Source organism: Molothrus ater, chromosome 6, assembly GCF_012460135.2.
Source record: "Molothrus ater isolate BHLD 08-10-18 breed brown headed cowbird chromosome 6, BPBGC_Mater_1.1, whole genome shotgun sequence".
Lineage (NCBI taxonomy): Eukaryota > Metazoa > Chordata > Aves > Passeriformes > Icteridae > Molothrus > Molothrus ater.
This window is the reverse complement of record NC_050483.2, coordinates 4,205,458-4,228,545: the sequence shown is the minus strand read 5'-3', so window position 1 is coordinate 4,228,545 and position 23,088 is coordinate 4,205,458. Positions and strand designations below refer to the sequence as shown.

Genomic DNA, 23,088 nt, shown 5'->3' with positions numbered 1-23,088 from the left:
ATAACACAAATTTTTGTCTAAAATGGTGTCCTCTACAGAAGATTGCATCTGCCAGCAAGGGAGAATTGAGCTAATTGTTCAGAAACTTGGACCAGCTACTTATTTTTCCTTGCCCTGGCAGGAGCTTTTCCTTCTCCATTGTGGACATTGTGCCTTCTCCAGCTGGTGCACTGGCCACCACAGGTGCTGCTCTGCAGCAGAACCAAGTCCACCTTTCTGTGAAGACCTAAGATTACCAAATAGATTTTTTTTCCCCCAAAAGCTGGGGGAGAGGCACTAAAGATTTTCCAGGAAGGTACGAGTCAAGTGCAAAAAGCAAGGTTTCCACTAAATGCATACGCCAATGGGAAATAGGCTTTGAAGGTGTGACCAGATTGTGCAGAATTTTTTATAAACAGCTTTATAAATTACAATTTGAGTTTAGATGTCTCTGTTGTAGCTGTGAGAAATCAGGAGCCTTTGGCACAAAAAATCCTGAAGCACTAGATTGTTCCATTAAACTCTATGGGCATCCTAAATTAAGCAGGTCAGCTCATTTCAGACTTAAATTTGTAACAACACACCTGAAAACCTTTGCAGATTTGGAGGTCACCCACAAAACAAAATGACACAGAGTGTGAAACTTAAAAATCACAGAATCAGTACAGGAGCTAAGCTTGAAAACCAGGGTACGATGAAAGGGATTTTGAATATGGAGCAGGTTGGAGGTGCATTTTTAGAACTGCTAGAGTGAAACAGAGATCTGAAACTGGGCATATCTGATTTTATTATTATGGGCTCAGCTTTTATCTGTGATTAGACCAAAGAAATGTAGAGTTTTATAGTACAGCTCCAAACATGATCAGGGTTTGCATTGAAATTCATCCCTTCAACACCCCTCCTAATGGTTTAATTCAGCTCACCTTGCATCCTGTGCAGTTCCATGGAGGAAAAATTTGGTCTTGCAGCTTCATTTTCACCATCCATACACATATAGGAATTATTCCACAGGGTTTCTAATTTACACTGGAAATATCCCTGTGTGGTTTGGCTGAGACCATTAGAAAGAAAGGTAGTGAAAAATTAAGTCTGAAACGAGCTGACCTGCTTAACTCCGAAACGTTATATTTATAAGCTCTGACAATGGAACAGTTAAATAAGACATAGTTTATTGTGTCAATCATTAATGAACTGTTTCCTAATGATTTCAACATGGGTCATTACATAGAGTGATCCAGTGGCACATGAAAACTATCATCAGCAAAACTGAGCAGGGAGGGAAGTGGATCTCGCTGCTGCCTTGCAGCAAAACACTTTGCAGCACATGGGCTCTGCTCAGCACAGGCATTTCGTGATGCTGCTCACAGGATTCTGCCCACAGCTCCTTCCAGCCTGCTCTGAAAGGGGCTCCAAAGGTTCAGTTGAAGGTACAGTGCAGAAATGTGACATATTTATTGGCAGGTGAAGCACCTGTGTTTAGAGGTTTTTGGTTGTTTTGTGGTTTCCTGAAGTCACTATTTCCAGTGGCAAGCTTGCATGGTTTGTGCCACAGACTCTGTCCTGCTCTGGGTGCTCTCCTCCACACATCAATGGTCTGCTTAATCAAAATCTAATCTTTACTTGCTGGAACCCTGGTTACTGAGAATTTCAGACTTTCTGTGCTGGCAGGCACTGACCCCCAAGAGAACACTGCATTTGACCTGAGGCTGTGGAGAAGGCTTCCAAAATGGAATGACAGAACTGGGATTGTGGGTGTGGAGTTTGAATAGAAGTGTGTAATATCACAGGGTGGTAAGCTTAGAGTTTAAGGGTTTAGAATATAGTAATAGATATAAAGCAAGATGGAGGTTTTAGGGTGGAGGCTGCTCCTTCTCCTTCACCTTCTTCTCCATGGGTCTGGGTGGTTTTGTGTAATTGGATAAAAAAGACCATGTTGCATCGTTGGTTATTGGGTTAAAAGTAAAAATAATTTTGGTGTCATTTCTTAATTGGACAGTTTATCCTTAAAAGGCCTTGTAGAGAGAGAGATGGGGCTCCATTTTGTAGCTTGGTAAAGTACTGTAGAACTCATGGTTAGTCAGACTGTAACTTCGATAAGAATAAACATCTGAGTCCCACCTCACACATTTAATCCTGACCTTGCTAGAAAAGAAGCAAAGAATGGACATTCACTGATCCTGCACACTTGGCCTGGTGGAAGGTTTGCATTTTCATTGTCCTTTTCCTTGGCTTCCATTTCTCTTTCTGTCCTGCTGTCGTCCTTTGGACGTCAAGTGTTATCAAGGGTTTTGCAGCCTGCAGGTCTCCCAGCTCCAGGGGCAGAAGGGAGCAGGATACCTCCCTCTGGTATCTTGCTTCCTGGTTTGACTTGCCTCAAGAGCCAAATGCTTTTTGACAAGATAAAATATGTCAGCTGTAATTCTTAAATCAACTGAAACATTGAATCAGTTGGTATTCAGGAGCAAAATTACACCAATGGGCAGAAGAAGTCCAGCAGATGACAGAGAAAACATGAGATAATGTTGACCATCACATGCAATCCTGCAGCCTGATCAGGATGCCCTTTTCAAGCTGCACCAAGAACTTATCCAGCTAGACTTATTTTGAAAAGGCCTCATAATTTTGTGGTGGATAAGGCAACATAATACCTAGGATTCATTGGAGTTTTTCCTTGCATACGTCTGGAAGGTTGCAATTTATTAGAAATAAAATTCAGCTATTTGCCAGTGAGAGGTAATGGCATAATTTCTGGCCAGGACTGCTTACCCTGCAGCCAGTCACAGTGTGGATGTGTTGCCACAGCCTTGTCACTCTCCATCTCTCACAAACACATTCCTCTGCTGCCACAGCCCTGCTGTGAGTTAGACCTGGCTGAGACCATCACCATAACTCTCCTTTCTCCCATTTTCCCCCCCTCAATCTGTCAATAGCTACTGTGCTGCTTCAGTTTCAGTCAGAGCTGGCTGAGTCACACCTGTCACTTGTTATTTACTTGTTCCAAACCCCAGTGCTCTCAGTTGAACTGTGAGCAGCAGGAAAACTCCACTGGCAGGGCTGTGGGAAAGAGCATTGGAACTTTCAGTACACTCAACTAAATGTTCTCTGGGAGGACTGGTCTAACTTGTTAACTGTTTCATGCAGCCTAAAATTACATTTTCCCCAGGTGGTTCACATATTATTTCACAGTATTTGCTGACTTGAGGATGGGGATGAGGGGCAATCAATTTATAGCTTCTGTAGAGCTTGAGAAATCCTTGACTGTACCTGTCTTCACCACAGTTGCATTTGGGTTGATATCTTCTGGGAGGGAACCAGTACAGAACCTCAATCTCCTTCTCCAGGGTATGTGGAAGTGGTGATTGTTTCTCACTTGGTTTTTGTGAAATGGCCTATAGACACTGCAGTCTGATTCAGTCTCAGTTACTCTGAGAGCTTTGCAGAGGATGTAGTAGTTACTCCTTACTGACAAAGGAAATCCTGATTTAATAATTTGATATTACTCATAACATCCCTACCCATTAGTAGATACGTTTATACGTTGATGTCAACTGTTTTTAGATTTCATTATTAGTAAAATAAGTTCCAGGGAAATCTGCTGCATTTAAATGAGAAATGGAAAAATATGGCACATAAATTATAGTGCTGGAAGAGGAAGGATCTCCTAAGAAATTCTGTGCTGCAAATGCTTTCTATAAACTTAAAAAAAGCAGTGTTGGAAGTGGAACAGGAAAAATGGATAAAACTTGGACCTGAAGCTGAGCTGTGTTTAGTAATCCCACAAAACCAGACTGTAAAAACAGTGTGTCATAATCTTAGCTTAGGTTACTGCTTCTATTTAAATACTTGTTGCAGCTGTTATGTTTCCTGACCTTATTTTGTGTTTTATTTTATACATGTATGTATTTGTTTTCAGTGTGGTCTTGCTGAGTGTGTCCCAGTCCTTGGAGAGACACTCAGTGCATCCATTCAGAGCATTTCCTGAGTCCCAAGCTTTGTCTAGGTAGGAAAAAATATTGCTGTGTCCTGTCTCCTGCTTTTTTGGGGGGGATTAGCTTTACTAAAAAATCCTTTGCCATCAGAAGAACCATCTCCAGCACTTGTGGTTCTCATAGCTCATGAGCTGACAGGAGCAGTGCATCTTCTGGAGGTTAACTCAGAAGTTATCAGGAAACAGCATCTGGGATAGGCAGAGCCTGTTAAATCAGCCCTGCAGATACTCCACAGCATGAAAAAAATTACAGATTGTGTGTGTGTGGAGAAAAGAAAAAGAAATAAATTTGAATGTAATAGAGAGGGAGCCAACAGGGCTGCTGTAAGATCTGGGCTGTGAAGAAAACCATGAAGCTGCAGTTATGTTTCTGTTTGGATAGCGTGACAAATTCACTGGATTCTCTGGACAAAACCCCCAGAGCTTCTCCTGCTGCCAACATATGATGAGAAAGGTGCATTATTATTATTATGTCTGAGAGGGTATTGCCTAATGCTGCTTCTGCAGTTGTTGCCTGTACTAGTAATTTTGATAATGTAGAGAGGCTGGGAGAATGAATCAGTGTTTGTAACAGAACAAGCTGTTTTATTTATTGCTCCTGACTCCTGAGCCCTTCCTCAGCTCACTTTCATCTCACAGATGCATCTTCTGTGCTGTGGCTAACAGGTTTCTCCATCCCACTGTGGGTAGGTGCCAGTGCACCACAGAATGCAGATTTCTGACTGGATGGTGATTATGTTCTAGCCTGGGGACACAAGCAGAGCTCCAAGTCCTTTGGGGAAGGCTGACAAAATGTAACCAATATCTAATCTTTGCATTACACAGCTGCTGATGGAGCTCTAGTGGCACATCTACCAGCTCACTTGCTGTTGCCTGCTAGGCAGCTTCCCCCTCACCAGCCACCCTAGCTGTTAATCTGTGCTCCTGGGAAGCAGAAAAGTCTCTGTTAGCACAACTTTTTCCCTTTAAAGCCTTCTCTTGCTGCAGATTTTTTTTTTCCCGGCACTGAACAGATAAATACAAATTTGTTCTACGTATTACCATGGTTTTGTTTAGTGATGTACATACAGTTGGTAATTTTCAGACAATATTTGCCAGTAGGGAGGCTTTATGAGTAGAAGGGCAGCCAAAACCAGCTCAGTGGTGTCATAAAACTTCCATTAATCCATGGACTAGGATTCACTGGCTTTGCTTCCTTACTTACCACGTTGAAACAATGCCTGTGTTGTGGCAGAAGGGCTGAGAGTACAGGTGAATTATGGCTCCTTCTCTGTCTGAACAGGAGAATCCGGCTGCACAGCTCATGTTAGGGTTGGTGGGGCCCAGACTCATTTCTTTTCATTGTCATCTGCAAGGCTGGCTTGTGCTGAAAGGGCTGAAAACTCAAAGCTCTTCCCCCAGAATGGTTTACTCTATAAAAATATTTCCTTAGCCATGGGACAAAGGCATGAAATCTGCATCTTCTTGACAGGGATGTTGACTCCATCTCTTGGTGGCAGCAACTCAGCAAAATGTAACAATTCAGTAAAAATGACATTACAACAAAGCCCCCAAAATAGCCATTTCAGAGTTGCTTTGGAAATGAAATCTAAAAAGGGTTTATTTTCTTTACTTATTCAGTATTTATTTGTTTAAGGCCATAAAATAAATCATTGCAATGCTGGTTGGATGTGGCATGCTGCAAAATGAATCCTTTTGTGTCTTCCAATACGAAATAACTACTCCCTTTCATCCAGAGCATGGAATATTGTTGCCTCAGTCACAGCATCAAGAGTTCAACTAAAAACTGATTTCTAAAATTTCTGTGTTGCAGTTTCTATACCCTTTGGTTAAAAACTAGTGAGGTTCATTATAGGAAGACCACTTCAAAGACCAAATTTACATTTTTTGACGATAGAAATGTTCTGAGCACAGACCTAGGCTGTTAATCCCATCAGGATAGACCTCCTGTAACCTCCTGCAAATTTGAGATGCTTTGGGCAGATTCTTTTTTGGCTGATGGGAGCTTTGACTGTTTGCAGTGGATTTATACCAGCAGCTCTAAAGCTGTGTGTGATGAGAGTGAATTTCCTGTAAGATCTGTTTACTTTGTGCCTTATTCAGCACCATGAGCTGTTTTCCAGGGAGCTGCATGGAAGTGTTTGCCGTGCTAACTGATCATCTGGGTCACTCTGCTAAACAGAAACCTTCTGGAATCAACAGATCACTGTCTGAGTTTTGTGCTGCTGAATTTTTATGCATCAGTGTTTCTACAGCAACTTTGAAAACTAATTATTTTACAGATTTAGGATTTTCTTTTTTTTTTTGCCTCTTTTTCTCGTTTGGTGTCTCTCCCTGTCACAGCCCTGGCTGGAGGGGTCTCCAGCCCACCAGGCAGTTAGCCTAGCTGGCAGAGCCCTCTCCCAAAAAACCCCAGTCCTCAGAAATACCTCAGTCTCCCACCTCAGGTACAATTTGCCCTGAGGATGTATGCCAGCCCCTTTATTCCAGAATTTCACTGCACTTCTGTAAATATGAAAATCATTCAAATGAGACCACTGCCTCTCATGTGATCACTCTTTACACCTACTGCAAGTGGGGCACAAAAACATGAGGAGATTAAACATTGTCCAGAGGCTCACACAAGGAATTATTGTCCAAAGCTGAGCCCTGGAGTCCAAAACCCATTTCAGATTTGCAGGAATCTCTCACGCAATTCCCTTGGGTGCTGAGAACACAGGATGCACAAAATGAAAGTACCTTTGATCTCTTGATTTAACTACTACACACTTAATTAAAGCCTGTTTGTATTTCATAGAAAAGGTATCAGAGTTTTGATTTATGAGCCTCAGATTTGTAGGAGCTGATGTAACAGGGCAGGATTTTATATTTGCAGAGGCTGTTGCAGTACTGAAGCCTTCTGCGACTTTGATGCAGGAAAGTGAATTTCTAAGACAGTTAAAAAACACCTTTTGAAGTGGAATATAATTGCAGCATGTGCACTTTTAGCTGGCAACATGCAGGTGAATATCTGCTTGGTCTGACTAGCAAAATGAAAATGCAAGCCAAGCTGCTGCCCTGAAAATCTTCATCTCACAGCCTGAGAGGAAAATCTGAGTCTCTTCACATTCTGATTTAGCTTGTATTTCTCTAATGAATATTTTAATAGGGCTTTTTTTTGTATTATGTCTGTGCATTTTGTGAAAATGTCTACTTCCCTCTAGAAAGACTTGGAGTTTTTTAAAGGCTTTCTCACGTGCTTTGTCACCTGCTTTTCTAAGGTGCATTCAATTCAATGCTTTCCATGAATAACAAATCCATCACCTGGTGATGAGAGCACTCTAATTGTTTTTCAGCTTGCCAGTTTAAGTCTAAATCTTCCTTCTTTTATCACTGTTGTCCACCCAGTGAGGTTGGTTTTAGGGCTTTAGTGGCATGGTGCATGCAGGAGGGGTTACTCCAGCTTGTGCTCCAAAATGATTTGGATAAAATGTGTGGATGTATAATTTCTGACCCCACTGCACCAGTTCTTTTGTCACACTTTCCCTGCCTGCACACAGCACCCATGTGCTCCTTCTGGCCTGCCTGTCCCACCTGCTTTCCCCCTGCCCTGGGCAAAGCCTCCTTCCCTTCCCTGGGAATAGAAGAGGGACCATATCACCGGCCGGGGGCTATTTACAGATCACAAAGAGGATGGGACTGCTGGGAACGTGCCTTGAGCTGTTTGTTTTCCAGCATCACTCTCATTCCATGGTTATGACAATGGGAAGATGCCAGCAGCTCACATCCCAGGCAGCAGACCAAGAACTTAATGCTACAACTCACTTTATAAGTTTCTTGTCCAATCACACAAAGCAAAAGCACATTGACAGTAGTTCCATCCAACCACTGTAAGCACAGGTACCTTTGGTTAAAACAATGCTTGCTTATTGCAAACACAATACCTGCTTGTAAACCTTAAAACACAACGCACAGAGCTCCATTATTAAGCTTTAACCTTCCTAATATCTCACTAGATAAACTTTTCTGCAGCTTAGAGAGTTATTCTAGACCAGCTTTAATACACAGATCATTGTTCTATTTGTCCTTGCTTTTCTACAGTTTAAATAATTTTTCTGCTGACCAATCTCATGGCTGCTGCTCAGCACTAATCGCAGTTCTACTGTCTCTGAGGCCCTTTGCAGCTTTCCCAAAACCCTCTGATTTTGTGGATTCCCACAGGACCACAACCTCACTGGCCATGCCATCAGTGCTTCTCAAAGTCCTACAGTCAGGAAAGAAATCCCTCTTTGCTCTTTTTTAAAACAACTTAAATAAATTCCAAAGAGGAATCACAAATTCTTCTCTTAATATTTTCCAAGCAAGGTGATCACAAGTGACAGCATCATTAAAGTGCTGGATAATTGCAGCAGAACATGATGCCTTTGCTTCCATGGGGAATATGTACTTCTTTAAGTGATTATGAAACAATATTGAAGGGGAATGGTCTTTTCTTGGCATGCTTTGACCATCAGTGGATTTTACACTGATTTATGACAGATAAAATCTGTCCAGTGTTACCTAGAGGGAGTGACTAATACAGCAGCACTGATCCTACCTCCCTTGATCTCAGTGTGTGGAGTAGAGGAAGCTCTATATTCAATATAAAAAATTAAATCTCATCTGATGGCTTCAAGACAATTATAAACAAATAAAATGAGTACATTGATTAAAATGAAATTAATGGAAATATAAAGTATTAGTAAGTGTGAATAGCTTCTCACATTCTCACATATTCTGAAAGTGCTGTTGGAATTTTACTTGTTTACTTCATAAACACTTTGTGGTGATCCTGAAGTGAAAGAATTACTTGCACATGTGAAAGTCTTTTGAAGGGAGGGACAGCAATCACACCTCCTGGTTTAAGGCTGAGTATGGGTATGAGAAATGAAGCACACACATCAAGTCAGACTGCTCTAGGAAAGCACTGATTGCTGTAACTGTGGGCAAGCCAGAAATATGGCTATTCAGAGGCACATCAAAACCCACTCTGGAAATTAATAGCCTTTCCTAAAAATATGCCATTTGTCTCACTTTCTTCTGCAAAGAACTCATCTCTTACCCATGAATATTTCTGCTAAATGAGATATTTGTTGCATTCAACAGGAACAAAGGAAATACAAACACTAATGGTTTTTTAATCACTTAGCTATTTTTAACCCCTTGCAATCAATAGCTGACTTTTCCCTAATTCAGCAGAAATGTTTACAATCTTCCCATGTAGCACCAGCTTCACTGGAAATAGCTGTGGAGCATATTGCTCTCCATATTTACAATTTTAAGCCTTTTTTGTTTTTTTTCCAAAGGATGCAAATCCTAAGATTATTTTCAATAAGACTTTGGTGTTTTATAATTCACAGACCAAGAGTGAAACATTTTTTTTTTGCTGTCTGTACAGATCTGGATAAGTGGGAGTTTGTATATTCCTTCCCCGTGCCTTTTTCTTATTAGGGTTTAGAGTTTGTACGTATTCTGCTGGTCCTTTTGTCCATAAAATGTATGCAAAGCCTCTGGTGGAGATAAAAGGATGGAGGAAAAAAGATCATCTCACAAACTCTTTTTTTCTATGTCATGATCTTTGTGCTTTTTAAACTCCCCTCGTTGGTGGCAGCACTGCAACGGGGCTGGTGTAGGGTTATAGGCAGGACCTATAAAGGTTTATAGATGAGGTGTTTTATTGGGAACAACTTGCAGAGCTGACAGAATTCCTGTTTCAGATGCACAAGCCTTTCTGCATCTTTTAGATGTGAAAGAAGAGCAGCAGCTTGCAAAGCTAAATGCATGAATAGAGGTGCTCAGAGTATAGTTAGACAGGGATGAATTAGAACATCTTTCAGGACCTTACAAGAGAGAGAAAGAGGTGGATTGCTCTTTAAGACATGAAAAATGTACAGGGTCCTTTCAGTTGAGTCCTTTCAGTTTCCTCATACCATGTACTTAACAGATAAGTCAATTACATTTCTATTTATGTTTTCCTGTCTTGTTATTCTTTAAAAGACAATATAGAGAATGAATATTTAGTATCTGTTTTGAACTCTGATACCCCAAGAGCAATAGACTTGGAAAAATCAGTTTCTTGGGATTCCAACTTTATATCCAAAAGCAGCGAGGAGAGGATGAATTTTGGCATTCATTTTCCTGTGCCTCAGATTCTTGCTGTGAAAACTCCTTTTTTTTTTTTTTCTTTCATTTAGGGAATGGCTGAGACAATTTTGTCAGGGACAGCATCCTCAGTGATAAACAGGAAACAGGAACTCATGACTGAAACATGGTGCAGGCAGCAAATATGGCAAATGTATGGTGTGAAGGGGATGATTAAAAAAAACATGAACTGACATCTTAATTCCTGATTGCTATCCAGTTCCTCTGCTGAATGAGGCAAGGATTTGGAGGAAAGGGTCTGCAATCAAAGGCTGTTGTAAGAGGAACATTTTCTAATTTTGGAACACTTGACTTTCCAATTTGAGTGACATTTATAACATCAGATTTTTGATTAAATGAGATATTCAGCGCTGTTGTACAAAATCTTTGTCATGTCAGTAGAAATAGCAGAAAGGGAGAACAAGGCATTGAGCTGCTCAGACCCAGGGCTCTGAGTGAAGCCTCAGCCTTTGGTGTTGTCCTCTGACTTGTTGTGAGAAGTCACCCTGCCAGCTGTGTCAGATCCTGCATCACCAAATAACAGAACTTTGTAATGGTAGCTCATACTTTGAAATGGCCCCTTATGGAAGGGTCAGCTTGGTGTTGCATATAGAGGAATATGTTACTGGATTAACCTCTGCTTCATTTTGCACACAACATGGTTATTGAGTTCGCCACTCCATGATTTTCTTTGTGAGTTATCATTACAGGGTGTGTAAAAAAGAAAGGACCATTTCCGTATGAATTATGGAACCATTTCTATTAGGATGCTGAAGTTTCACTCATTTTTTTACGTACCTTAAATGTCACTGGTTTTGTTGTTTATGAGGATCACAATATATTTTTGCTGTATTTATCAGTTTGGTTTTTTTTTTTTTTTAATGTTGAAACTGAATCTGTTGCTGCTGTGTTCTAAAGTTGGGATTACAAGTTCAGTGTTTGACTGGAGAGGTTCCTTTGCCATGGAGTGCTTTGCTCTCCTTCAGGCTTCCTATATATTAAAATTATTGCCAGATAACATCAGATGTATTGTTGAGAAGCTATTCAGACTTACTAATACTTTATATTTCCATTAATTTCATTTTAATCAATGTACCCATTTTGTTTGTTTATAATTGTCTTGAAGCCACCAGATGAGATTTAAAATCCATTTTTTATCAGTGAGGGGAAGGCTGTTGTTAGCAGCCTGCTGTGTTTCAGAGTCTCAGGTTTTCCACAGAAAACCTGCCTTTGTGTGGCCTCTGAGTCTGGCAGACCATTAAATAAGTAGTAAGCAATGAAAATCCCTAAAGTTCATCTTGTTTTGACCTAATTGGCAGCCCAGTTATCAGATAATTGGGGAAGGATGATGTGATAATAAATTACTCACTTGAGTTGCTCATTCACCATCACTCTTCCTTTATGCTGGTCTCACTGACTGTTATAGGTGAGACACTCTGGGTGATGATGAGAGAGAGGGGGAGGCTGTGAGATGGCCAAAAGAATCCAAATTTATTGTGGAATACCTGTGCTTATGTACTATTTTAAGAAGGCTAGTAATGTTTTACTACAATGGTTGGGTTAATCATCACATAAACAAACTTATGCATTATGCAACATCTCTTGCTTGCTGAGTTTGATTTCATTTTCTTTTTCTGGTAAATCAGTCTGATTTAATCTTCTTGCAATCTTAATTTAATCCTCACTGTTCTGCTTGCTCTTGCCAAGGCATCCTGGTTATCAAATCTCTTATGCTAACCAGGTCCAAGGTCCATCATCTGTCTTGTGTGTCCCAAAAACACCTCCTAGAAAGCTCCCACTTGTTTGGCATTTCCTTCCCTTTTCAGGATTTGTGTTGGAAAAAAGCATCAAGCGAGCTCAAGGGAAATGTGTTAAGGAATATTGTGTAATGGATATCACAGTGCAAACTGTAAATCTGGAGATTTTCCTGGTGCTCTGTTACAGGGAGGGCTGGTGAGGTTGGTGTGAGCATGGGGGTGTCTGGGGCCAGAAGGGATGGCAGAAGAAAGGGGCTGGCATGAAACACATCTCAGGACACGCCAGTGAGGAGGGATTTACCCAGACTGAAACAAAGGACATGCTGCAAACAGGGAGTCTCTGAGCTCTTTGTCAAAAGGACCTCATCACACTCCTCTGGGCACATGTGGTGTTCAGTTTTTTCTCCTTCTTCTGCCTTGGTCAGAGTTGGGATTGAATCACAAGACAATTTTTTGTGTTCAGACTCAGATGTTTATTAGTTCTTATCTGTATCACGGTCTCACACACTGTGAGTTCTAGCAGCATTTCACTCACAAACTACAAAATGGCCCTGTATCTCTCTCTCTACCAGTTCTTTTAAGGATAAACTGTCCAGTTAAGAAATGACACCTAAATTATTTCTACTTTTGACCCAATAACCAACCACCTGTGCCCACAATGGGGACTTTTTATCCAATTACACAAAACCACCAAAACCCAAGGAGAAGAAGGTGAAGAAGAAGGACCAGCCTCTGCCCTAAACCATCCATCTTGCTTTATCTATTACTATATTCTAAACCCTTAAACTCTCTGTGATATTACACACTTCTAACTTATTAGAAACTCTGTGTGATATTACACACACTAAACCTAACTCTGTGATATTACAGACTTCTCTTCAAACTCCACACCCACATTCCCAGCTCTGTCATTCCATTTTGGAAGCCTTCTCCATGGCCTCAGGTCAAATGCAGTGTTCTCTTGGGGGTTGTTCAGAGAAAGTCTGAAATTCTCAGCATCCAGGGTTCCAACCCGTGGCAATGTGGGCTGGAGGATGTGAGGGAGTGAAAGGAGTTTTGTTTTAAGATAAAACCACCTTGCAGTGGGGCTGAGTGCCAGGCTGTGGTGGCTGAGCCTGGTCCCTGCATTTGTGGTGTCCCCAAGGTGCTGGCATGGCACATCTGGTAGAGCAGAGCATTTGTCACATCTGGGGCTGTGTCCTGGAGAAAGAGTTACTGGGAGTGGGTCAGATGTGTGAGGGAGTGTTCCAAAGGTTTGGCAGGGGCTCAGCAGTCGGTGTGAGTCACTGTTCCAGTACTTTGTAAGTATTTTTAGCATTTGCTCCTTATCTTCTCTCATTCTACAACAAAGAAATGCACTCAGCACCAGTTGTCCCTTTTGCCTTCTGCAGAGCTGCTGTGGAGAGGTGGGGTCTTGGGAATGGGTCCTGTCTGGTCTCTGTGCTTGGGAGAGGAGGGCAGTGACCACTCCCCAGCCCCACAGTCCTTCAGTTCCTTTGTCCTGCTCAGAAAATCCTTTGAGATCTTTCCCGCCTCTCTCCAACCATCTCATGGAAACGTGAGGTGCAGCTGCTGAAGGACCAAGCTGTAGTTCCTCCAGAATTCCTGGGAGTCAGGATGGAGGAATGAGCTGAAGTGCCTGAAAAGAGCTGGTGTGCTCCATGTATGGTTTTTTTGAAGGAGGGAGAATCAGGGCAAACTCCAGCATCACAGAGATTTAAGAATTTTCATCCTCTCCTCTCTGGAGGTGAGGAGACCTGCTCTGTTGAAGGGCATCCCAGGAATAAAAGGGTTATAATAATGACCCAGGGTTATCCTGAAGTCAAATCACCATTCCACCTCACCTTACTCCTGAAGTTTTTATATGTTGCTATAACTACAAATTAAAAATGTGAAAAAATAATATTTAAAAGAGTGAGCCACGTTTTTGTATATTCAGGTCAATCAAGCATGAAGCAGACCATCCCTGCACCACAAGGTGTGTTTGATGCCATGACTGAGAGCTTCAGGCTGCCTGCCTGAAATGTGGCTGCTGCACTTTAAACTCTCAGTGGCATTTGAGCACTTCAGGGGCCATTGGTCTAAGCACAGAAAATAGTTGAATTTCCCATTTTTGTTTGGATTGCTACAGTGAAAACTCTTCCTGGCATTGTAAGAAGCACCTGTGCCCTGCTGCAGTGTTGCTCTAGAGGCAAAAGGCAGAGAGGCTGCTCTTGAAATGCTGAGAGTTCAGATTTTTACAACCCCTTCACCCCAGGGTTTTGTGGGTTAGTTTGGCCTAAAGTTGCTGAGAAAAACGTAAACCATGGCCAAGATGCATTTCTGCTTCAGAGAGAAATGTTCCTAGGCCTTTGAGTGTGCACAACAGTCACTCACTGTGTCCAAAATTAAACTGCTTCTCTCCAGAAAAGCAGTTTCTGAAGTATTTCCTACATTCTTGTGTTTTCTCAATACAAATGGCAGATGATTTTTAAATTGCTTTTAATTTGCTAAGGAATCATGAACATGTATTCATGATTGTGGGAAAACAATCTCACTTCTGCCTCATGAGTTGGTGGGCTTTATGCCTGGTAAACTGAAAAGAAAGAACCAAGTTTTAACAATTTTCTTTTTAATTTTGATATGCTTTACTTATTTTCCTGATTTTTTTTTTTTGCAGGAATTTGAGGGGTTTTTCTCAGGATGTGTCAATCTGCAGTTGTCTGTGGATCCACAGTAAGGTGTGCAAGAAATAGGTGAATTACATTTGCTTTTGAATAAGTTACAAAAAATTGTATTGCCATTTAGGAGAAAATACAGTATTGTAGTTGGTATCACTTTGCTCTTTGACTGATACTAGCTTTGGATGAGCAAACAAACAATGGCAGGTGATAAATATAAATGTATTTTACTTTCTCAGTACCTAGAGGTTAGACCTGTGAATTTTCTTTGTCTTGAATCAGAGGAAAATTTGGCTGCTGGCTCTTACAGATCCCTTTGATGTCATTTTGGTGTGCTTGTTCTGTGGCACTCTGCTGTGGGGTGCTCTGTAGAAGCAGGTGTGTGAGCATAAATGACTCATTTAATGCAGATTTTTATTGTCCTGTGGCTACTTAGGTGGCTTGAAAAATAAAATAATGGTTATTAACTAATTGGAAAAGCGTGTTTTCTCTGTGCCCTGGGACTTTGGATTATAAAGAAAATCTCTCACACAGAAAATCTTTTTAATAATAACCTACTAAACCTATTAGTGAGCTTCATTGAGGCAAGAAGGTGAGTTGCCCCCTGAGGAGGATTCACCTTCAGCTCATCCTCTCCCATATTTAGCTGCCTTGTTGTAAATGTTTGCCATGGAATTGTTGAGGGCAGGGCTGTAAATCAGGAGAGGCGGGAGCTGGGGCTGCTTTTCCAAGGTGACAGCAGCACTGCTCTGAGCTGCTGGGCTGGGAATGGCTGGGATCAAACTCCTCCCTGGGCCACAGTCTCCTCTTCTCCCCTCAAATAAATGGCCTGGTTTTAGTAAAGGCTGGATTTTCTGCTGGGTTGAAGAGATCAGGTTGTGCGGACCAGAGCTGGAGTAAAGGCAAGGTTTTATTGGTGTGACCTGATTTTCCTGACTGTTTTTTCTCCAGGTTTCTGGCTGATTGACTCCTGCTGGGGGTGTGGGACCCCCAGGTTTTGGCCAACCTGACAGCTCACTGAAGGGCTTCTGTGGCTGCTCCAGGAGCATATGTAGCATTTCAGACTGGAAAAGTGCCTGTCCTGGAGGAGAAATTTGTTTTGCAGCATGAATGAGCAGGGAAAAAAAATGGCCATTGCAGGGTGAAGCAGATGCTGTGACAAGGCTGGGCTGCATAGGGGAAAAGAGCTCCAAAACGTTTCTCTCTAGAGCCATGTGAGTTGTCCAGCTGTGACTTCACTCATGGCACAGTATTGGCTGTAAAGTTAATCAAAACCTGCACTGGAGAGCAGACAGATGAGAGCACAGTGCAGAAAAGGAGCAGAAAGCCTCTTAAAGCTGGCAGAACCAGCAGAGCAGATTGCTGCAGGGGTGCAGTGCTCTGGAAAGGCGTCTTTGGGCTCCTTCAGGGAAACACTCCAGAGGGCTGGATCTGCATGCAGGGCTCTCTCCTTGGCAGCTAAAGAAGACAATATTTTTTTTGCCCCCACGTGGTCCTGGGTAAAATAATTATCTTATCAAGTTAGGAAAAAAAAATCAGTGTTTGGATAGGTAGGCAGGGGAATTGTCCCCCTTCCCCTGCTGAATCCTCAGCAAGCTTGGCCATGGCCACTGAAACCTGCTCAGGACTGGCACAGGCTCCAAATATCAAGGCTGGATCCAAATATCAAGGCTGGATCCAAATTCAAGCCAAGGATCCAGGATGATGCAAGGTCATGTGGGGTCAGCAGAGTGGAAACAAATCCTGTCCTGTTTGTGTTCCAGCTGTAGCTCCTTTTTCTCTTGAGTGAGATCCTGAGAGGCATTTCTTCATCTTGCTGGCATTTGGAGAATTTAGGAAAATGTGTATTTTATGCCCTCTCTATTAGTGCTGTGATATTTTAATGAGCAGCCCCTGGGAGTTGGTACTGTGACATTAGTTCTGGGTGAATGCCTGGTAAGATCTTGCCCCTCTGTGTGTGGAAAAGGTTGTTCTTGGTCTCATTGGAAATGCAGCAAATTTGTTACATTACTGACAGAAATAAAAATATTTGTTTTCTCTCAGCTTTTTGAAGAATGATCTGCTTTTATTTCTGGTGTACAAACACATCTGTTTTCATGGTTTGTGATTTTCTAGTAAATTGTATCTGGAATGAGCATCCCAGTCAGAGAGTTTAGATATAGAAATAAGTGTTTGCCCTTCTGTGAAGGAAGGAGGGAAGGGTGAAGGGAAGGAGTTTTAAAAGATTTTTTTACTTCTCATTATCCTGCTCAGCTTTTGTCAGTAATAAATTCAGTTAATACCTCTAATTGGAGCCTGCTTTGCCTGGGATGGTATTTTGGGGCTATCTCCCCCAGACCTCATCTCAACCCTTTGCTGGAGTTTCTCTCCCCTGTCCAGCTGTGGAGGGGAGTGGTAGAGAGGTTTCAGTGGGTGCCTGGCCACATTCCTTGGCAGTTCCACAGCGAGAGGGTTGTCACCTCTCTGGGTGACATTCACTATTAACATTAAGATTACTTATTCTATAAGCAGGTCTAAAAAAAGAATGTTTTATTTGAAAATGAAAATTTGAAATACTCTATTTTCAGGAATATTTTTTGTGAGTGGTTTTTTTTTATAATTTTTTTTAAGTCAAAATGCTCTAAGGGCTTAAGTAATTTACCTGCCTTTTATTTTATTTTAAATAATGCCATTAAAAATTCTTTCCTATTTTCTTCATCTGCATGGGAATAATTCTCTGAGGTTTTTTTCTGCCCTTATTTTAATTCTAGTAGCATTTAGACCAGCAAATGCTTGGAAATCAGGTGCATTTATTTCCAAAAAGTGGCACTCAGTGTTAAATTTCACTTTTCTTAAAAATACTCAGTTATCTACCCAAGGTAGTAATGTCTCCAAGACTTTTTTTTAGGGTAAAAACCCCCATAAAATCACCTTGAAAAGAAGAGGTGATTTTAAATCATAAATTTTTATACTTAAAAGTTTATAAAATTTTATACCTAAATAAATCTTTATATACCTAAAAATTAGGTATAATTTTTTACACCTAAAATTTATTTTCAATTTACTTTTAATTTTAGAGAGTGCAGATCACAGAGGGCAGATGTCCAGACTCTGCATGAAAATGTTGATTGCCGTGTGCCTGGCAGCTTGTAAATGCCAAGTGCTTATTAGATGTTTATGAAATTATTTTCAGGCACTTCAGCTGATGAGAAGCTTGCAAACGGAGCCTCTTTTTGAGGAAAAAAAAAAAGAGTATGTGTGTGTATGTGTCTGTATGTGCATGTACATAAACCCCAAAAAGAACTTCCAAAGCCCCTGGAACTGTGACAGATCTCTGGGGATCCTTCATATTAAAGTGTTAAAGTGTTTATGAATTTCAGAAGGCCAAGCTACCATGTAAATCTTTAATGCGTAGAATTTTAAATTACTGTTTAGTGAACTCATTGTAGAGGGAGGTGAGAAGAAACCCCACAGGAACGCAATATTGTTAATTTTAGCTTCCTCTCCTTATATTTTCATTTTCTTAGAAGTTAATGTGTCTCTGCTCAGCAGCAAATATACTTTAGGCCAAATAGCTGAAATGCATGCATTTGGGGGTCATGTTTGGGGACAGGAATCACAAATTTAGCTGTCTTTGTAAATGATTCTTGCAATCTTTGGTGCCTGGGTAATGAGCAGATGCACAGCTTGGGAAAACAGGTTGCTCCGGAATTTAGTCCACCAAGTTTGCAAATGTTGCTATAAATAAATAAAACTGCAGAAAGAAGGGGCAGGCTTTGGGCAGTTTCCCTCTGACATGTCACACAGCACTGTCACTCTGTGTCCCAGCTTGGTCCCTACAAGCTTTGGGAATATGGAGGGAAGGAGGGGAGGCTGGTTGGGCACAGAATTCAGTGATGCTTCTGTACAACCTCCTCCTTCCCACATGGAGAATAAATATCTTCATGGAGAGCACTGCACAGACCTACACATCCTTTCTAAGGGAACGTGTCCATGAGTCAGGAATTGTGGGTGAATGTGGAGATGGGATTTGCCCCAGCAGCGAAAGGATTTCAGCAAGAGTGGGTTTGGTAAAAGTGTCCAAACCACTGCTCCAAACTTGTGCCTTGGTGGGGTTTGTGGTTCAGAGCAGCTTTCCTTGGACGCCTGGAGGCAAAGCTGGGTCTCAAACCCTTCCAGAGAGAACAAAGAAGGTAAAAAGGGAAAATCAGAGGCCACAGGAAAATAATGTTTGGGTGCTTAGTTAAAGAAGATACTTGATATTTTGGATAGAAACTTCTTGGTGATGCTTTGACTCACCTGGATGTTGATGAGGTTGCATTGCAGTTTACCTAAGCAACTCTGTCCGTATTATTCAATATATAATAAAAAAATCAAAAGAAACGTTATTAATTATCTACCTAAAACTGCAATGCTGGTTTTTTTCTCATTTTTTAAAAAAGAAATGGCTTGTCTGCCGAGAATCCTGCTTGCTAAATCGTGAGGTAGTGTGTAGCCAAGCAGCAGGTCATTGATCACTGAACACAGGTTCTTCCTCTGCCTGTTTTTCCAAGGGAGTGGTGTTATCTTAAGGATATTTGTGTAAATGGTGTGCTTTTGTTTATGGCATTATTTCTTGCAAGCAGGGAGCAACAATATTCTCAGCATTGGTGCAAACCTTACTGTGATGGTGTTTGCAGGGGTCTTAGGATGAGGGAAGAGACGAGGATCTGACTCCATGTTTCAGAAGGCTTGATTTATTATTTTATGATATATATTATATTAAAGCTATAGTAAAAGAATAGAAGGAAGGATTTCATCAGAAGGCTAGCTAAGAATAGAAGAATGATAAAAAATGTTTGTGACTGACCAGAGAGTCTGAGCCAGCTGAGCTGTGATTGGCCATTAATTGAAACAATCAACATGAGACCAATCCCAGATGCACCTGTTGCATTCCACAGCAGCAGATAACCATTGGTTATATTTTGTTCCTGAGGCCTCTCACCTTCTCAGGAGGAAAAATCCTAAGGAAAGGATTTTCCAGAAAACATGTCTGTGACACCCTGCCCCATGATTTATCTGTCTGTGCTTAAAGAGACCACATTTTCCTGGAGAAACAGTGGGCCAGCAAGGAGTGATTTTGTAATTAAATCACTGGTGGCTCTTCCTCCAAACCCCTCAGCAAACGTGGCTCAGGTCAGCTCAGAGGCTGAATCAGTGCAGAATGCCTGAGCTCTTACAGAAGACTAAATATACCAATATATTTTTAACCTTGGAGCCCTTTGCCACACTCAGGGGAACCACTGGAAGATATTTTTCACCTCCCAAATGTTGTTTTCACTTAGCTGGCTGTGGTAGCTCTTGGAAAACTGTAATGCAATACCTCCAGGCACATTGTGTGGTACCAAGTGCAGTGTGACAGTGTGACTAATGTGCATCCACAATTAAATAAAGTTCCTGGAGATTTATTTTTTTCATGTGATAGTGCCAAGAGACTTCAAAGACTTTGATGCTGACAGTTGCAGGAATTGTACTGCATCCATTCTGAATTTGCCTCAGCAGAGGTGCAGTCTCCCATTTTAACCTGTTGCCTGTAATCTACTCAATTTTGATCTACTGAGTATCAGATTTAAATTGGAAATTGTTTTTTCTGACTAGATTACTTGCAGGTGTATAATACATTTCATTACTGATTCTTCACCTATCTCATTTCATGCCTACCTGAGAATGAAAGTGATTAACAGAATAGCTTACAAAAAGGCTTGTAAAAAAGCGGGGGGGAAAGCTACAGACAGGAATTTAAATGAAAATGAATTTATTTCTTGTTGGAATTCAGAAATTAAGACTTGCCTGTAGGATTATTCATTTCCTTTGCTTTTGCACCTCTTCTGACTGGGTGTGCTGCTGGGTGATTTCCCAGAAATCTCATTTCTACTTTCCTTTCCTCAACAGCCTTGGGTCCCTTGAAAAGCTGGGGACCAAGACTGAGGAGAAAAAATGAAAGAAAAAGGGTAAAAATAATAACAAGATAGAAACAATTGCTGATTTCTGGCATATTTTTATGCCAAATTTTCCAGAGCAGTCTGGATCTGAGTGCTGAAGCAGCAGGTGTGATTCATCTCTGCCCTGCTGCTCTTGCAGCTGTTTGCAGCTGTGAAAAGCAAGATCAAAATGCTGCCAGATCAACAGATGGGCCTTTATTCTTAGAAGGGATAGCTTTTAAAAACAGGAGCCAAGATATTTTAGCACTTCCAGTCCCTGCCTTGGATGAGATGGGATTAAGTGACTGCAGTTAAGATGAGCTTTACTAAAACTCAAGTGGTTCAGTAGGTTCAGGGAAATGGGGATTAGATTTGCCATGTGTGCAGTAGGTTGGAATGTATTTATGTAAATAACTAAAAAAAAAAGAAAAAAAGGTTGACTGAGGAGAAAGCTGGCTGTATTTCCATTTAAAGAGTTCTCTCCTAAACAAATGGAACTGATGTTTGTGCAAATGCTGCTGTGCAAGGCCTTGCTGAGAAGATAAGAGAATTGTGCCTTCATGGTAGAACACAACAAGTCACACACAGGGAGCCAGGGTTTAATCCCATCCTGGCTCACCCTGCAGTGTGGGCTCCCTTTCTAATCCATTGTTTCTTTGTGATGGGGATAAATGAGTGGCATTAATGTTTTAGCTTCTAGCTAAATTTTGCACTGCCAATGAACCATCTTATTTCATAACAGTGCAGGCTCATTGTGATAGCTGCCAACTGAGGTCCTGTGATTGATGCTATTAAGTCATGTAAAATACTGCCTTCTGTTGTCAAAATGTATTTTTGTTATTGTCAGCATTTTAATGTTTCTAGGCAGAGTTTTAAATAACTGATGCAGTAAAAGAAGCTTTTGGTTGAGAAATATGGTGCCCTGTGGTTGGCAGGAAGGGGATGTGACTGAAACATATTTCTGACTTTGAAATGGCAACTTCTGAGATGACAAATCTTTGTGGGAAATAGCTGTTATTTGGTTTTTTAATTGGAATTCTGGGAACATTCCTTGTACTCTTTTAGGCACCACCTGCTAATGAAAAAGCAGTAGCCAGTGAAGAATGAAATGAATTGTTAGTCTTAAGATTCAGATGGCTTTTGGTAAAACCATGAAAAAGAAATTAATGGGGAAAGCCAACAAGACAAATCTCTAGACTATGACCAGAATTTACAATCTCATTTCTGCCCTTTCCTGCAAATAAAGGATTTGGCTCCAGTTCAAGGTAATTCAGAATAGCACCTGTCTTTGAGCCCAGATGTCGAGGTAGGGACATGGTGTGTCCCTCTCCTTGTGGGGCCAGAGGAGTCTCCAGCAGGGTGAGCTGGAAAAGTGATGTTCACCATGTTACAGAGCTGCAAAGGAGCATTTTGGGCTTTGCTCCTGCTGCTCAGCTCTGATCTGGTCACAGCTAACTGTGAAACCAGAAGCTGTCTTGATTTTTCAGCTTTTCCCCCCACACCCCTCAGCTGCTTTACTTTGCTCTTTCAAGGCAGCCCCTTTGGCACTGTGCAAACCAGACTTTCCCTGTGGGTAACTTTGCCCCAGGGAACTCCAATTCTTTGTAAACTTCTTCCTGGGACCCTTGGAGAGTGACAGGAGGACAAGAAAACTGCAATAGGTGTGGTGTGAGAGCTGCTGGGGAGCAGGGCAGGTCCCACAGCTCATGTTCCTCTTGGGGCTTGCAGGGAAGGAGAGGACCCTGGAGGAAAAGCGACAAAGAAGCACCCTTCATTGGGAGGATTTTGAAAGTCATCAGGTAGATGCACCTGAGGCAAACAAATATTTGAAAAAAAAAATTAGATACTTCTTTTTTTTTTTCCTGCTGGTGAAATTGTAATGGGCATCTTCTGATCTTTTCATGTCCTGCATCCACACTGTAACTCTTTACTGTATTCACAGCTTTAGTTCATGGCTCACCCATGAAGTCACCAGTGTCCTGATTGATGACAGAAAGGCAGCAACCTTTGGATGGAAATTTCTTTCCATGAGTGTGGTGTGTCACCTCTGTGTTTGCACTCACCATTCCTGAGATGTTTTCTGACATCCAGGCCGGTAAATCTTGACAGGGAGGAAGAGCATGTGTTGAAAGAGTACCTGAAGTGCCATAAATCTGACTTGAGAAATTTGCTGATGCTCTGCCCTGGTTTGTGCAATATGTCACATGTCAGGAAGGTTGTGGGAAGAAGCTTTCACCTTCACCTTCTGGAGCAAAGCCTTGGATGGTCAGGGTTGCTTTTTTGTAGCATCAGGCACTTGGATCTTTGTGACTGTGGTCACAAGGGTTTTCAGGATGAAGAAGAGATGAGAATATTGACTCCATGATCAGAAGGCTTGATTTATTATTTTATGATATATGTTACATTAGGACTATACTAAAAAGCAATAGAAAGGAAAATGTTTCTTCAGCAGCTAGCTAAGCTAAGAATAGAAAAGAATGAATAACAAAGATCTGTGTCTCAGACAGAGCAAGAGCCAGCTCTGCCATGAGTGGTCAAGAAATCCAAACACCCACAGGAGACCAATCATGGGTCTACCTGTTGCATTCCACAGCAGCAGATAACCA

The 23,088-nt window shown here is 41.4% G+C and overlaps 1 protein-coding gene across 1 annotated transcript in view; it reads left to right on the top strand.

Annotated features, from left to right (window-relative positions):
• Window positions 1–23,088, top strand: part of KIAA1549L (KIAA1549 like) — a 136,245-nt gene that overhangs the window by 22,328 nt on the left and 90,829 nt on the right.